We start from the raw sequence: 17855 nt of genomic DNA, 5'->3' as shown, positions 1-17855 counted from the left end.
TGCGCCAGACGTGCAAAAGACTCAATCAGTGTCGATCGAATAAAAAAAAGTTATGTTTTTCATGCGCTCGTTTTAGTTGATTAAGTATTGTTATAGTAGTTGTGTAAAAAGATATTTTAAAAACATTTTCTATAAAAATCAATTAAAACTGCTTTCATTCAACGTTTGCTTTGGTTTTTTTCATCACGATTTTTCCTTCGCACAGGTGCAATTCGATTTCCGACCTTCCAACGAAAGGATCATGTTAGACTAATACGGAGAAGCTGTTGGCGTCTTATAGTATGGAATGACAATAATTCAACTGTATTAAAGTTCAGGGAGAGTTATATAACATCAGGTTTTCTCTTAAAACAGTATGAATACAAATCTTTCATAATACATGTTAGGATTCATATATAACATATGTCACTCTAATTGGTCAAGTTGGAAGGATCATATGCCTTAAAAGTATGAAAATATTTCAACAGCATGTTACGGAACGTTAATTCCATCAAAACTTATCAAAACAAGGGAATATATCAGGATTCAACAAATTTTATTAAATTTCTAAATGTTAAAATTCCAAATAAGATGAATTAATGGACAATTTATAACATTTTCTTGAGAGAAAAAAAACCCATGAACAATATAGTAAAAGATTTATACATCGTATAATAAGAATTTAAGTGAGAGCGCAAATATTTAAAAGGACATGATTCCAGTCAAATAAAGGCAACAGTAGTATACAGCTGTTCAATGATTAAGCCCAAAAAATCCTGGTCAACAAACAAAAACGAGGGAAACTATAAGAGGAAAACAAACGTTACTTGAAATTTGGGTTTCAATTTTATGGCACTTAAAAAAACATTTGCGCTTCATCAAAAAAACCATTAATATCTGTTTGGTGTGTTTTAATTAATGAATTATGAAGTATGTCTTTTTTTGTTTAGTCTTTATAAGGTGCGCAAACGATGTCGTTCCTCCTGCAAGTATGTTATTCGCATTTCAAAATTTTGAAGAAAACGAATCGCAAAATAAACTTGTCATCTTTTCTAAATTTTGAGGGTATTAGCCAAAAAAAGTAGCCGCAACATTGACACTGTCATAAACAAGTTTATTTGTTTTTAAAAATGAAAACTTGTCTTATTTCGAACTCGTGCGATATTCTTATTTTTTTCTTCGTTGCTTACACCAAGTTGAAATACGAGCTTATACCAAATGTATACTATTGTTATTAAAGGAACACAGCTCAAATAAAACTTAAAAAGTATAGTAGAACATATATTCAGTATGGGCTTTGCTCATTGTTGAAGGCTGTACGTTGACCAAAGTTGTTAATTTCTGAGTCATTTACTCTTTTGTGTCGAGTTGTCTCATTGGCAATCATGCATATCTTCTTTTTTTTTTATATATATATATCCTAAATGTAAACTGTGAACATAGAAGGAGTGCTCTCAACATTTTCTTTTCTAACATTGGATGGTAATTTATGTTAAAAGCCCAAAACGAATATTACGTAATGGCAATCTAGGCGATAGCAATACATCGAAATGCCTCACGGTCATCCGCATTAAAAAGGAGTAGGTCATTGTATAGACAAAGGCGAATCTAGTAAAATTCAAATCTATAGATTGCACTGCAAATTCTTATTTGACCCGTTGTATCACTATGACAATAGATTTACTGTTCAAAGAAAATAACAATGGTTGTATTGATAACTTTTATCATAAATTATTTAATAAATCAAATTGTAAAGCAGTATAACAACGAAAAAGTACAATTCAAAAACAATTTAAGGGTATGTGTAAGTATGGAATTATACAGAACTCCATTGAAAATCGAAAACGGAAAGTCCTTTATCAAATGGCAAAATAAAAAAAAAAAGGTGAACATATCGAGCACATGCAAAACAACTGTTATATTCCTGACTTGGTACAGGCATTTCCTTATATAGAAAACGATTGAATAAACCTGTTTTGATAGCTAGGTTAACCTCTCAATTGTATGACTAGAATTCCATTATATTGACGACAATGAAATAGCTAAACAAACAGACAAAATAGATGTCATTTGGTCTCTTGTGGAGAGTTGTCTCATTGGCAATCATACCACATCATCTTTTTGTATATTAGGCATAAAATGTTAAAATGCAAAACATTGGGGTACAGCATTCAACCTTGTGTTATAATCACCCAGAAAAAAAAACACAAAAATAAAAACACAAAAAAAAATAACAAACAAAGTGTAATACTTTCAGATTATTACATGGCATTTTTCATATCGTATGTATTATCAGTCCTAGGTTCAATATCAGCCCAAGAGCCGCATGACATAATATGAACTTTTTATCATATGCTTCAAAAATGGAGAAAAATAACAGATTCATATATTGATCATTTTACGTGGTTCCCAAATAGAAGTTCAAAGAGAGAAAAGTTCACGGACGTCGGACCCCAAATTAAGTATATGAAATCTTTTTACCATGTGCCTCAATAGAGAAGAAAAACATTTTAATATGGACGAATCGACATAAAAAAAATCAACAATATATATTTTGATGTTGAGCTGAAGGTTTGGAAAGGTCAAATTTTTCAAAGTCACTTTCTTAACTTTTTAAAAATGTATTTATGTAATAGTTTGTTTGTTGTTTATTTTTTATTATTATTTTACACAATATACTTTTCAGTAATCAACTAATTGTTTTGTACACTACTTTGTAATGTTTTTCATTGAAAACGTAGCATTGAGGTGTATTTTCCGGAATATGTCGACCATGTGGTAACAATCGAATCATGTGATAAACTTCATATCCGCTTAGCACCAATTCGAAAAAGTATATGATAATGAGTGAATATCCTACGAATATAACTAAACACTACGTGTAACTATAGAAATTATTGTCTACAATGCGACTCTTGTCATGCCAACATAATATTTACATTTATTTATTAATGCCAAAACTGAACTTTCAATGAGTATATAGATGTTTCAACATCATGATCAAGCTCTCTGTACTAGTTGTATATTCGAGTTAAACTACTTCACGACCATAATCTTTCAGTGTATGTTTGAAAGGTCTGGTAAGTGGTTTTTTTTACGATAAAACTATTAATATGACAAAGGAATGTAAATTGATAAATATGAAACCATATTAAAGACTGTTGACGGTATTATTGAAAAACAATAACCTTTATAAGGACAAGTTTGTTAATATACTTATATGCATATTTAATATGATTTTAATATAGAATAAAAAGATTATCAGTTAAACAAGTTATATATCTGCAATCGAGGTAAAAGTATGCGGACACGTAGGACTACCATCATTTTAAAACTAGTAATTACTAAATCTGAATGTCAACGATTTTCTTCTTGTATAATCCATAATTTACATCACAGTTTGACTGAAGACGTACATTGTCAAAATAGTACGGTGACCGAGTTAAGAAAAGTCGCTTATTTAAGGAGTTTAATTGTCATTCGGACTATACGGCTATAAATCACAGTATTGGTAGTTCAAAGGTTTAACGTAACATTTTGACTTGTCGTCAAAAAATCGTACGGTGCAATTTTCGTAAAATGGGCTTTGAAGTACGTTAGTTTACTTGAACGAAAAATCGACTAAGAACAGTTTTGAGGTCAACATTGTAAAATAACATCCGTGATATGATTTCTGTTATTATATACATTGTTACACCTTATTCATGTTATTTTAACGATTTCAAATACGTATAGCAAAATTAATTCGTTATTAAAGAGTTTTTGTAAAAGTTTAACACTACGAATACTTTGCATTTAATAGAGTGCGTTCCAATTTAATTTCATAATTTTTTAACGCAAATTATAAAATAATTAACATTTATATGATATTTCATACATTTGTACCTTTATTAATCAATAATATCAAATTCATTTTTGTCTTAGAAGCACTATTTCAGCAATTCAAGCCGGACAAAATTCATAACGCTTATATGACGGAGCTATTCGAAGCTCATATACAGCCTCTTATAGATACATATACGCAATTGGGATGTGATGTATTACTTACATTTACATACTGGGATATGTTCCTTGAAGCAGTAGACATTTAGCTGTCAATTGTTACAGCAGAACGATAGGGAAATTGGTCTCTTCCTTGAGATCGTCATCTCAAATCTTCAATTTTCTGAGAACATTGGTTTCGATCACCCTTTATAGGTGGATACTTTGCTTTTTAGACAGATTCCTGGACATTTTAACAGTACTATGACATGGTAACAGAAAGGAGCGTTATAAAAGCCTCAAGGGGATTAGGTGGCACAGTAGGCATAACAAATCAAAAGTCTGCGATTGTTAGAAGGACCCTTACTAGACATTTCATAGAATGCATTAGTCGTGTTAAGCTGAAAAGGGATGGAATTACTGCAAATAATGTAAATTCACAAGACGAAACAAAGCCACCAGCAATGAAAAGAGACGAAGAACATGTTATTGCCATTGTGAACCATCTAAATGATCCATGACTGATCCCTTTGATGTGGAATCCCACCCTCAATGTCTTATCAATATCTCTTCTTAAATGCATGCTTCAATACATATTCGAGGTTCTTTGCTCACAGTTGTCGAGGAAGGCTTGAACATGTCTAAACATTTTGTCACTAGTGCTCTTTATTAAGATCACAGGGGTTTTTTATAGTTCAATATCAAAGTCAAACATAAACCTTAAATATAAATCGGGGGAAATACTTTCAGGTCGCATAAATCCATAACTTGTGATTAGACGTGCACTGATTTCGGCAAAATGTAGAGTTGATGTTATCATAGATCATGTGTTGACGCACCCATTCCATTATCCCCTTTTCAAAATGACGGCACCATGAGAAAATCATGCAAGTCGGATTTTGTGAAGCAATTCGAATCTTAAGTCTCTTGTGCACTTTCCCTACCTTCCTTTATACCATCACTCCCAACTTACATAAGAGAAAGTATGGCATTGGTTCAATTTATGAATGCTATAAGAAAGGTAAATCATTCGGCGACCTTGGAGCTTAATATTAAAATAAAATATGTCCCAATGAATTTCTATAGCACACATAGCAGCACATGTTTTGACCGCTACGACACGAACAACTCTATAAAGTCTGTCGAAAGGGAACGCCGCACATAGACTACAGCTTCCATCAAAGTGTATCAGATTAAAGAGCGCAGAAGTATTCCTGACTGGAAAAATTTGACAAATCCCATAAGATTCCACCTGATGTGAGCCTTACATAGTCAGAACGTTTGTTAATTCCGAAATTGTCAAAGTTATTTATACCAACACTGTTCATGGCTGTCGTAACTTGTTCAGCACTCAAGAGAAGGTCTATACCCAATGCCTTAAACTTTGACACGGAGTTTAGGGAAATGTGAAAGAGTGGAAGAACAATCATACGGACCTCTTATAAATGCAATTGTAATTGTTCTGTGTGTTCGCTTCTATAAAAATAGGACACATACAAGCGAGTTGTGGTTGCAGATGTGGAACATTAGCAGTGTAAATGATGGGCGGAGATTTTCACCCATTCAATAACTATGTGTCTGTCTTTCCCCAACAATTTGTAAACTATTGCCTGTTGCACATGCACTTACCGGATGCGACGCAACTGTGTCTCTGTTTGGAGTAGGTATACAAACTTTCTGTAAGACTTCGAAGGACACGCACGACTATTTTAGTTGTTTTTAGAGTTTCGGTAATATTGACAATGATGAAGCCCTTGTTTTGGCATGAAAGATAATTTCAAAGGTTTATGATCAGAACTATCTCTTTAAAACCACTCCATCATAATAATTATTTAAGTTTGCCACTAGTAAAGATGTAAGTTTAGTCAGATTACCTTCCTTCGAGACGGAACTGAAACAGTATGTTTTACGTACTTCGTTTCAAACTAAAAATTTGGACCGCATTACACATTGCTGAACCCCTATCCGGTCATCTTTAGAATACGGTTGGCGAGAGTAAAATGATGCATTACACCCCGTGTATTTTAAAGGGAATATTTCAGCAGAATTCTTGCAGGATCTTGTGTCTTCATTAAGAGGAAAATCTGCATGTGAAAGAGCGGCATGTGTTTGTTCACTACAAAACCTTACGTATCCGGAGCTTTGATCCTGTAAAGGGTCAGAATTATGTAGAAATTTCAAATCATGTTCCTTGACAATTAACCAGAAGATACAATTCTGTTGTGTGGATCTCTTTGATTGGAATGTTGAATTGTAACTACTTTCGAAGTATTTAGTGCTTTTTAGTTTTAATGAATTTCATGAATGATCTTATGCAAAATATGCTTTCATGACAGTAGGATGCAGGTAAAAATAATATTTATCATTTATTGATGAGGTTGAATGTCAGCCGGCAAGGTAACTACTGTAATTTTAATAGAATATGTGTTGGTCATGTGTAATAGAACAAATATTTGAAAAACTCCAATTTCCAGAATAAATCGATTTCTTATTAATTTTTTTTTTAACATTTTCGAGATAATTCATTGATAATTGATATAAGAAAATGTCTGTATCTAGAATTTAACCTAAATTGTTGTATATTTCTTCAAATTTTGAAAGTATCGAAGAAAAAAATAAAAACAGAATTTGATCTTTGACCTCATTTTATGCAAAACTGTTACCACATTTCTTTTTGACGACATCGATATTTCAATAATACTCATTTTTCCGAATCCAATGATATATAATATAGCCATATAGTATGTTTGACGATTAAATCTAAAAAATATTGGGTCTGGTCACCGTACTAAAATGCGCAATTGGTACTTTGCGTAATAAAACACAGAAAATTATTCATACTATATAAGAAGGTACATGCAATATAGATTTTGGAATCTGTATAGATACTAACTTATATTGTATAAATATTTATAAGAATTAAGTCAGTATTATGTTATATGTTATTTTCTTTGATTTGATTTACATGCACACTAGAACAACTGCTGCTATATGAAATGGAATATTTTCTAATTATTTCAGTTTTCTGAAATAGGTGTCTGTGAGCTAGTATAATAAAAAAAAATATATATTAAAAAGAAAACACATAATTAGTTTTATGTATAAACAATGTAAACTGTAACATGTTTGACCTGACATAAAATTTTCCTGTTTTCATAATTTAAATTTCAACAACAAAGTCATATTAAAAGCTAATAAGACGATGAAAATTAATTCCTTTGAAATGTTCAACAAAAGATACATATTCGTGGTATGATGAAAAGGCTAATTTTATTTAAGAAAAAACATATTTTAAAGTTTTCAAGTGTACCGTTGATTTATTTTGCAGTATTATAAAGATAAAATGCAATTGCAAACTAGGCAGAAAAGAAACAACAATTGCAGGGCAATATCTAATAACATACACGATATCAATTTGATTGCACAGATACGCATTTCTATAATATTAGTCTCTTCGGTGATTCTCGAGGAAAAATATTTGTAAATTCGAAACCTAAAACAAACTGTAAAGAATGTACAGAAAAAAAGTCGAATCCAGAAAAGGAATCAGACTTTTGCATGAGGAAAAGATATTCCTTTATCAACAAGGATTTCCAAAATTTTTCAAAACAGCAGAAATCAATTTGTATCATTATTGTCATGCCATAACCGAGACACTGGCTATGGGGTTGTGATACCCTCATGGACTTCTCACCTTACCAGAGAATATGTTCAAGTTATTGTAATTACATAAAGGGAGTAAGTTTGTACCAGATGTACATTTGACAATGTCTCATTAGTCATTCTCGAGGCCGAGATATTTCAAACAAATCCAAAATCTAACACAACCGTTTAAGAACAGATAATAACAAAAAACACCTTGAGCAAATCGAATCAAAACAAGGAATCAGACCTTTACATTAATTTCAGAAATTCCTTAATTTAGAATGATTTTCAAATGTTTTCCAGAACAACATTGTTTCATGCATTTACTGCGATACTGGCCTTTAGGCTGGTGATACCCGCGAGGAATAACAGTCCACCAGTGGAGGTTTTGCTGTAGTTGTTGTAGTAGTAAAAAAAAAGATACACATTTAAATGCATCAGATGCAAAATATGACAATTAATGTCTCTTAAGTGAAAAAGTCAAACATATGTAATGGTATCTAACAATTATAATCAGCAATAACGTTACCCGTTTTATTTTAATACCAGCTTTAAAGTTATTACACAATAAATATTATAATCAGAAACAGTGGTATATACACGATTTATCCAGAGCATATGTGTTCACCCCTCCAAAGGTTGTGTTCGTATTACTCAATCTTAACTCTTCTGAACATTATTTATTTAATTTGATCAGATTTCGGAAAATCTAAACACGGTTTAAAACTTGTTGTTTAAATAAGCTGATTTGACATGCCAGTTGGTCCTTTACAAATTAAACAAAAAAAAAGTTAGTTATTTGCATGACTAGAATATTATGGAGAGGTTAAATATAAGTCCAAAATATTCTACTACAATATGATGTATGGCTTCCAATATGCAATTCAAAAGTTGAATTAATCGCCCTTTTCTCAAATCTAAACTTCTGAAGTCATTCACTTAATCTTCTTGTTTTAAAGAAATTAATGTTGGCCAAGTACGTATTAGGGTCTGGATGGGGTTTATATAATAGACAACAAAATGGAGTATTTATGTTATGTAATAAATAGGAAAAATTGATAAAGAATAGAGGATAATTTATTGTAAAAGTATAAAGAAAATATGGGGAAAATAAAAGAAAAAGGTGGTACAATACAGAAATTATCTATCATGTATAGGTTACAAAATAAATTAATTGCAGATAAAATAATACTAAACTCAATTTCACAAGAATTTTACAGAATACATGAAGACCAATGCATTGGAAATTATAAAAATAAAACTAACAATGATTTTGACCCACTCCTTCCCCGTTTCTTATCTAGATACTCGCATATCGGATTGATCGTTTCGATTAAACCTTAAATCTGAAGTATATGTAATATTGACAACGAGTACACTTGATAGTATTATATAATCAATTCTAATTATGATCATTGATACAAACTACAAACACTGGGTAACGAAAGACGTATCTCGTCATGTGTTCAAATATACGGAAGATTTACTTGTCTTTTGGATACTTAACTGTATCGATCACACAACAGTATGACAAACAATCCCAAGTATCAATAAAAGTTAAACAAATATTAAGAATTCAATATGATAAAATGGTTGGTAAGATGTTCAAAAATTAAGAGATAATCTGTAAATTCCTATGTAAGCAAAAGTTTGAAACGACTTGGTAAGGAATGGGTCGTGCTTTGATAAATAAATGATATTGAAAACTTCATCTCTGTGTTCTATTTAATATATGGCTTACTAGTATTGGAACACCTTATAGGATTCATAAAACATTTATTAAGTCTTTGTTCCTTCTGAACAACTTCATATTATATAATTTTCCATAATCCGTGTGTAATTCAAAGGTGCAAAATACTTCATAAATTAGAGTACGGATATGTAGACGGAAGGAGTATCACAAGCATACGGAACAATCAAGGTCTGTTATGTATTAAATTAATTTTGAAGTTTTTTTAGTCAATTATTTTTAAAATAACGAATGCCAAAAACATCAATTTTGACTTTTGCTCTGTTAAAAAATGAATTAGACATTAGATGAAAGATAACTAGTGCTAGTCGTTTTTGGTTTATTTAACTGTCTTTTCATAAATACACTTGTTCATAATAATTTTTAGAGTTAACCATAATGCAAGTTGCAGTCCTCAGTAATCCGACGAATAACTGATAGTTCTTATTAAACACTTGATGATCGGGTGCTCTACGCTTGGGGTTTGTGTTGTTTATTCTTTAGTTTTCTATGTTGTGTCATGTGTACTATTGTTTTTCTGTTTGTCTTTTTCATTTATAGCCATGGCGTTGTCAGTTTGTTTTAGATTTATGAGTTTGACTGTCCCTTTGGTATCTTTCGTCCCTCTTTTATTCAAGCGAATTTAGAACCCTTTAAATTTCTACTTAAGAAAATGCCTATACCAAGTCAGGAATATGACAGTTGTTGTCCATTCGTTTGGTGTGCTTGAGCTTTTGAATTTGCCTTAGGGACTTTCCGTTTTGAATTTTCCTCAGAGTTCATTATTTTTGTGATTTTACTTTTCAGTAGTGATCATTCAAGGAAACTTAAACGATCTAATTATAATTATTTGCCACTAATATCAAAGTATTGTAGTTTTATGCTTTATGTAACGTTTATTTCATGTTATAATGCTAGGCTCCGCGTGTTGATACTGCGAGAAAGAAGAACTTCATTGATGATATATTGTACTGATATCTACTGAATGCTTAAAAAAGACATTTGTTATTTGATATTTGTCTAAAATTTAAATGAGAAAAGTTGTATCGATATTCTAAATAAAGGATACCAATGTACAATAAAAATGCTTGAAAGTACTGAACGGTAAAGATTGCTTCAATTTATCAGTGGGAAGTAATATTAAATATTGCATTGGTTGTTGTTGATTTAACAGCTAATCTGGACAAACTAAGGAAGATAATTCCTATTTTCAAAGATGAGGTAAACAATGACATAATTTGTATTTTCTAGAATAGATATTAGATTCCTTGCAAAAGTTATGTAATTTTCTTGACAAGTGTAACATCATTTTGTGCCTTAAATATCTAAGCATATATTACATCGATACATTTCTGGCAATGTTTATGGATATGATGTATTGAATGTTATCATCAATGCACTATATTTTGTGTATCAAAAAAGGTAGTGATAAGCCTTGGAACAATAAGATATTAAGTCAGTCCAATAAGGTTTGGATTGCATTGCATGCAATCTTTACCTAAAACGGAATCATAAGTCGCATTAGATGGACAGACAATATCATGATTGATAGATAATAACAACAGTCGATATAACACCACACAAAAATCTTCATCAAAATCTTCAGTACAGATGCATGATTTATGAGAAACCTTTCTTAAATTCTGCGTTCAGAAATATAGAAATTAGCAATCATTGACCATTGTTGGCTTTCTTTTGATGCCCCTTTTGGTAATGTACAGTACCTACTCACGTTTGCAAGTAATTTATAAGCATAAATATCATTGGCTTTCAAATTCTAGGGTTTGAGAGTTCTTGATTCAAGTATATTCAGAATAGAACTTTGGAGTCGACAAATTTATAAAGACTTTTTACTATTTTCAATCATTATTAAGTTACTATTAAGTTTAACAATGTTATCATGATACAGCGTCTGGTCAGTATATAAGTTCTCATAAGCCTAAAACACATATATTAACCGCTTATAGTAAGAATTATTCGAAATATTAAGGATTTTCTTTTCCAATGCATAGATAACCTTAGCCGTATTTGGCACAACGTTTTGGAATTTTGGGTCATCAATTCTCTTCAACTTTGTACTTGTTTTGGCTTTATAACTAATTTGATCTGAGCGTAACTGGTGAGTCTTATGTAGACGAAACGCGCTTCTGGCGTATTAAATTATAAGCCTGTTACCTTTGAAAACTATTTGCTGCGCTTAAGCTTACATTACGACCACAAGGACAAACTACTTTTAAAAAACGAGTTATGAGCAACGAGCTTACACAATTTTCTTTAGTGATTTAAAGTCAATAACAACATTATAGAATTGTAAGGTCAAGAGTTAGAAAGTAATGATGACAATGATCAGGGATGAACGTTTAACTTCCAGTTTTTCAAGACATCAACTTGATAATGCAACATGAATATGAATCATGTATGGAACAAGACCTACACCTTTGGTTAGTCTTTTGTGTGCTACTTCGTAAGGTACTAGTAGCAGGCGGTTACAGGAAGACATGTCACCTTACCCTGAACATTATCTTAAATCCGAGCAAATATTATTTGTTTTCATACCCTAATAGAGTGTGCGTAGAGGGAAAACGGCAAATATATATCCTATAGTCTTATGTATATCAGGATTATATATATTTACCGGAATTAAATCACGATCTACCGTCATCGATACGAAGACGAGACTACCGTTGTGATTTACAAATAAAAAAGATAAACCTTATTACTCAAGTCTAAAACTTTGATGAATTTACTTCATCTGGCATTCATTACAACAAGTAAAGGCACTTTCAGAAGTCAGTATTTAAATCAAAATCACACTTATTATCTTGACCACATTTGTATGACAGTGATGGTTTGTATCACCTACATTTCTACCTATGTAAACATTCCTGACTTTTAGATGTTAATTTTGAGTGTTTCCGATTAAAAGTTAATCATGAAAAGCGACCCGAACGCACGAAAAATTACAAAGTGTTATTTACATTTACTAGCACTGGGTCTATACGGCGGTGGACTATTAGTTCCAGTGGGTTTTATCGGCTAGGTAGTCAGTCATTTGATACTGATGATATATAATGACAAATTCTCCGTTTATAAATTTATATCATATTTAGCAACTTAGGTTTCAACTCACTCAGGTAAAGTTGTCCTTGGATATACACGGCTATGTCTTTGGATATATTGCTCCAAGTGTATGTATGCATACTTCCAACTGTTAGATTGATCACAACTTAGGAAGGTTAATCCATAACAGCGTTTCAGATGCAGTAACATTATAAAAAAAGTTATGTATATTGACCTGCAGATGATCGATACCGCTGTTTAAGAACTGCTTATATTATCAACACAGTAACCGGTGCTCCGGTACTAAAATGAAGTTACTAAAATGAAGTTTAACATACTTACAAAAATTCCTTGTCTATATTTTTATAGATCGTTTCGAAATTTGAGTTCTAACTTCTTCAGACAAAGTTGACCTTAGATGAATCTGCACTATACTTGCATACCCTTGTAGCTGCTCGTGTATATAAGTTATTATACTAACTTGTCTGATTTCCATATTTGAGAGTTTTAGTGTTCATGCTGAAGGTGCGAAATTTATAAAGTGTTATTTCCACTGGTGTTTGTCCGAAATGTTTACTATCGTGTGTATAAAAATTACCGATTCAGTATATGCGCGTCTTGCTTAGCCGTCTTGAGGCAAAAGAAAAACTGAAATTAGAATAAAAAAGGTATAAACATCCCGCGTATATATCCATTGTAAGATAAAACAAAAACCCAATCTCAACATCATAACTACCTACCTTATTGACAAAGCAAACACAAGTATAATGATCAGTTTAATGACAAATAGATAATAAATATCGTTATGTTTATGTTTCATATGGGGGAAGGGAAATTTGCAATATCATCTACTAGTATATAAATATGGAGTTAGCATAGTTTTTTCAATCATCTTAAAAACACTAAAAAATACCCAATTACTTGGTGTATAGAAAAATAAGATTTGGTGACATTATCAATGACTCAACTCTCAACTAGAGTCCGAATGACAAAGAACTTAACCACTGTAGGTCACTGCAGAACAATTCAAACTAAAACTTGATAAATGTACAAAAAAGGGAACAAAAACAAATATGACAAAAAACAACAAATGACAACCACTGAAAAACAGGCTCTTAGCACTTACAGATTTTATTGGTAAACTTTTAGAATAAGTTTATCTATATAGGATAGATAAGCCTCCCCGGATCGTATCTTAATTTCTGGGAAACAAAATCTCTGTAAAAAAGGGTATCCTATCCCATTTAAAATACGTTTTCCACAGGTTCAACCAAAATTCCAAAGCAAATCTTTTTATCTTAGAAGAATTTAGTAAAGGTTTGAAGTAATTTGTGTTAACGAAATTTTTGTCTGAATAATTTACCAGTAATAGGTTGCGTTCATTGAAATCTAAAACATCACTGCGTATACGGGCATAGCAAACAAGTTGTGATATATAAACTCCGAAGAGATGGTTAAAAAAGAACAACATCATTCAAAAAGGAAAATCAACAATAGGGAACAAAAAAGGTCCCTTTTCTCGTAAATTTTATTACAAACTTTAAACTAAATGAAAACTAATCTTTAGAAGCACATTTATAATTAATCTGTGTAAATCCCAATAAATTATCCTATTGCACACAACAATAAACAACGTATACAAACATGTAGCATGTTTTAAATATACGAATTGCACCCATGATATTAACGGTACCAAATTTACTTAACCAGATGGCCATTTAGACTGTCTCTTCTGTATTGTTAGAGATCAAAATATATCAAAGTTCAAGAACTACTACAAACGTTGGAAAGCTGATTAAACCAAACAGGACCAAAGTAACTGTATTTTTTTCAAAACTTAGTAAAAAGTAAAATCACAAAAATACTGAACTCCGAGGATAATTAAAAAAGGAAAGTCCCTAATCAAATGGCAAAATCAAATGATAAAACACATCAAACGAATGGAAACACATATATTAATATCTGTATTTTCACATACCTTTTCGCAGTGGATATACTTATACTTAAAAAAAGGGTATATTTAAAAAGAAAAATCAAGAGTCATCAATGAAGAAAAGGTTTGAGAGAAGGCGGCAACTTACACAATTAGAGAACGTGGGCTAAAATAATTAGTATTTCATGTTTAGCTCTTTCAGCCATGTCGGTTAAACTTAAACCTAACTAATTTAGTTGTATTGTGTGTTGACAATTCGTTTTTTTATATATATGTAATCGGCGGTGTACTTTATTTTGAACGGCGATGATTTAACTAACTACTCACTATGGACTTATGGGTAAACAGCGAGGATTTAGCTAATTACCTTACATAGACTTAGTATGTAGCACTTTTTGGTAAACAGCAGCGAAAATTTTACAAATGATCTACTATAGAATTCACCTACGGAAATATTTCAAATGATTAATATATCATTACCACGGTGCGAGTGCGGGATATGAAAACGAAATCAGAATAAGATAATGACGAAAATCAATCGTTTTCATTTCTAAATCTTTTAGAAAGCTTACTCAATATAGATTAATCTTTAGAAACATCGATATGATTGACTATTCATAAATCATGTAATGTAAACTACCTTAACTAGTTGCTATTTTTTCTACGGATTTATGTTTGGTAAAATTTATTTCACCATGAACACTAGCTACGATATGTCTAGAAACACAGCCTTGTTCGATTATCTATTCAAAGTTTTCGAATACACAGCTACATCTGTTTAGCTGTACGATATATTAAAATACACAGCCACTTCTTTTAAGATGTGCGAGGTGTATAAGTACACAACTTTTCTTTTTAGATGTTCGAGATGTTTAAATACACTACCACGTCAGTTTAGCTGTGCGAGGTTTTTACGTACATAGCTTTTCTTTGTATCCTTGCGAGATGTTTAAAATGACAACCACGTCAGTTTATCTGTGCGAGGGGTTTAAGTACATAGCTTTTTTCTTTTTAGATTTGCGAGCTGTTTAAATACAACCACGTCAGTTTAGCTGTACGAGGTGTTTAAGTTCAGATGTGCAATATTTATAAATACACTGGCACGTCTGTTTCGTTAAACACACTGCCACGTCTTAGGTCTATTTGAGTAAATGTGAATACGAAACCATGACTTTATGGGGACCCTCATCTCCAATTTATACTTTCAATGGGAAGTGAAATGATGGTAAACAAAGCAAGATGTTTCGTGCTATGTATACTGGCAAATGGCAAAATCAAAAGTTCAAACACATCAATAGAATTGAAAATTACTGTCATATTACTGACTTCTGACAGGAACTATCTTATGCAGAAAATGGAGAATTATACCTGGTTTTATAGCTAGCTAAACCACTCAATTAGTTGCATAACATATGCATTATATTGACAACAATGTGTGAGCATAACAACCAGACATAATAGGCAAAAATGTCCAAATTTGTGGTACAGCAGTCAACATTGCATTAATCCACCTCTACCACAATTTAAGTACTACGTACTAGTTTGTAAATTTGAAAACTTATGGTAATGAAAAAAGTCTTGACTTACATATTCAATTTACAGTACTAGAACTTTCTGCACGTCTTAATATTTTCGGTTCTCAATATGGCAGATACTTGTACAATGGGATATTTGTGTTCCCATTTTAATACATCCTATTTTTGATTAGCGTTATCTTTTGGGATCTGTTGTATCAGCTGTAATGATAAGCAGTAATAGTGTGTTTTCTACAATTTGTTTTTTCTATCTCTCGTTATCGTAACATGAATAAATCAACCATTATGGAGGAAAGACCTAGGAATCCCGGTGCTGGTGCCAAGTGCTCCGGTCGATGATTAAACCATTATTAATGTCCGTCTTCAGTTGTATCGCAATTAGAATACAATAGCCTGACAGTCATTTGACACTTACATTTAAGCTATTACAATGAATGACAAATAAGTCTTTTATACGATAATAGTTTAATGATCTTAATATTAACTAAAATTAAAGTATAATCCCGATTAGATTATCAATATGGCGGGAATACACGGTTGTATCGTAGCTATAGTTAATTCGGATTTGATTGATCGCTTTGTATTTATCTTAGTTTTAAAGAGATTGGTCATGGCATAACATTAAATAATCTCACATGATTGTATGCGGCTGTAAACTCAAGCTGTTTTATCATTTTTACAAAATACATACAAATTATATCTTTTGAGGATAATATGAAAGAAAAAACATGATAGAGTTGTAAGTATTGGTTTTTTTTACATTTTAAATTATTATTGTTGATATTATCATTATAAATTTTAAAATAAGACGATCTTAAAAATGTTTTTTAATTTCTATCTTAACTTTGATTTTATTTAGGCTAGATTTGTAATTTGTATAGTCGAGTTGATGCCATTGTGATTGCAAATGATCAGATTCAGATTCTTTATTTCTTATCAAAATTATCGCAATAGAACTAACTAGTGGACAGGGGACGGGCAGTAGGATAGTGTATAGTATCAAACTCAAGGACTGGTGGAGATTTTTTTGCAATCTATAGATCTAAGATTGTCCGGAAAATATGTGTCCTTATTTTTGAAAATACTTAATCAACAATTTTACAAACGATTGTATGAAAGACGAATTCTATAACAAAAATAACAATCATTTTTTTATTCATACATGGACATGTAAAGTTAAATGCAACATTTTTATTGACAGTTAAGAAGAGTTAAATTGCACTGAATGAAAAAGGAACTATCATATAAAAAGAAGATGTGATATGATTGCCAATGAGACAACTCTCCACAAGAGGTAAAATGACAGAGAAATTAACAACTTTAGGTCACCGTACGGCCTCCAACAATGAACAAAGCTCATACCACATAGTTAGCTATAAAAATCCCCGAAATGACAAATGTAAAACCATTCAAACGAGAAATCTAACGGCCTGATTTATGTTTAAACAAGAATGTGTCAATAGTACACGGATGCCCCACTGGCACTTTCATTTTGCAGGTTCATAGGAAACAGGTGTACTAATTTTCAAGTTGATTAGACTTCAACTTCATGAAAAACTACCATGACCAAAAACTTTAACCTGAAGCAGGACAGACGGACAGACGGACGGACAAAAGAACGGACGGACCAATAAAAAACTATAGGACATAATTAGTCATTCAATTACCAGATTGTCAATAGTTTCAAAATTATTATTCTGTTTACATTATATAATGGTATTTTAGTATTTTCGTTTTCTTTTTTTGTTGGGGAGAAGATTTTCAGGAATGGATTGCCCCTTCGCTCTATAGTTACATTGTAGCTATGGAATCGAAATATCTTTATTTTAAACTAGATAAACTTAACGTCGAATGTAAAGCTGGAGTGATCCTTAGTTGATATTTAATGTTTATGTTTATGTGAAAAAAATAGTATTCCTTGACATTATTTCCATCATTATACTTCCACTTGCCAGTTATTCCGACAGTACACTTTAGTGCATTTAATTGTTTT

The sequence above is a fragment of the Mytilus edulis genome, chromosome 8, assembly GCF_963676685.1.
Source record: "Mytilus edulis chromosome 8, xbMytEdul2.2, whole genome shotgun sequence".
In the NCBI taxonomy this organism is placed as follows: domain Eukaryota; kingdom Metazoa; phylum Mollusca; class Bivalvia; order Mytilida; family Mytilidae; genus Mytilus; species Mytilus edulis.
This window is presented reverse-complemented; position numbering follows the sequence as displayed.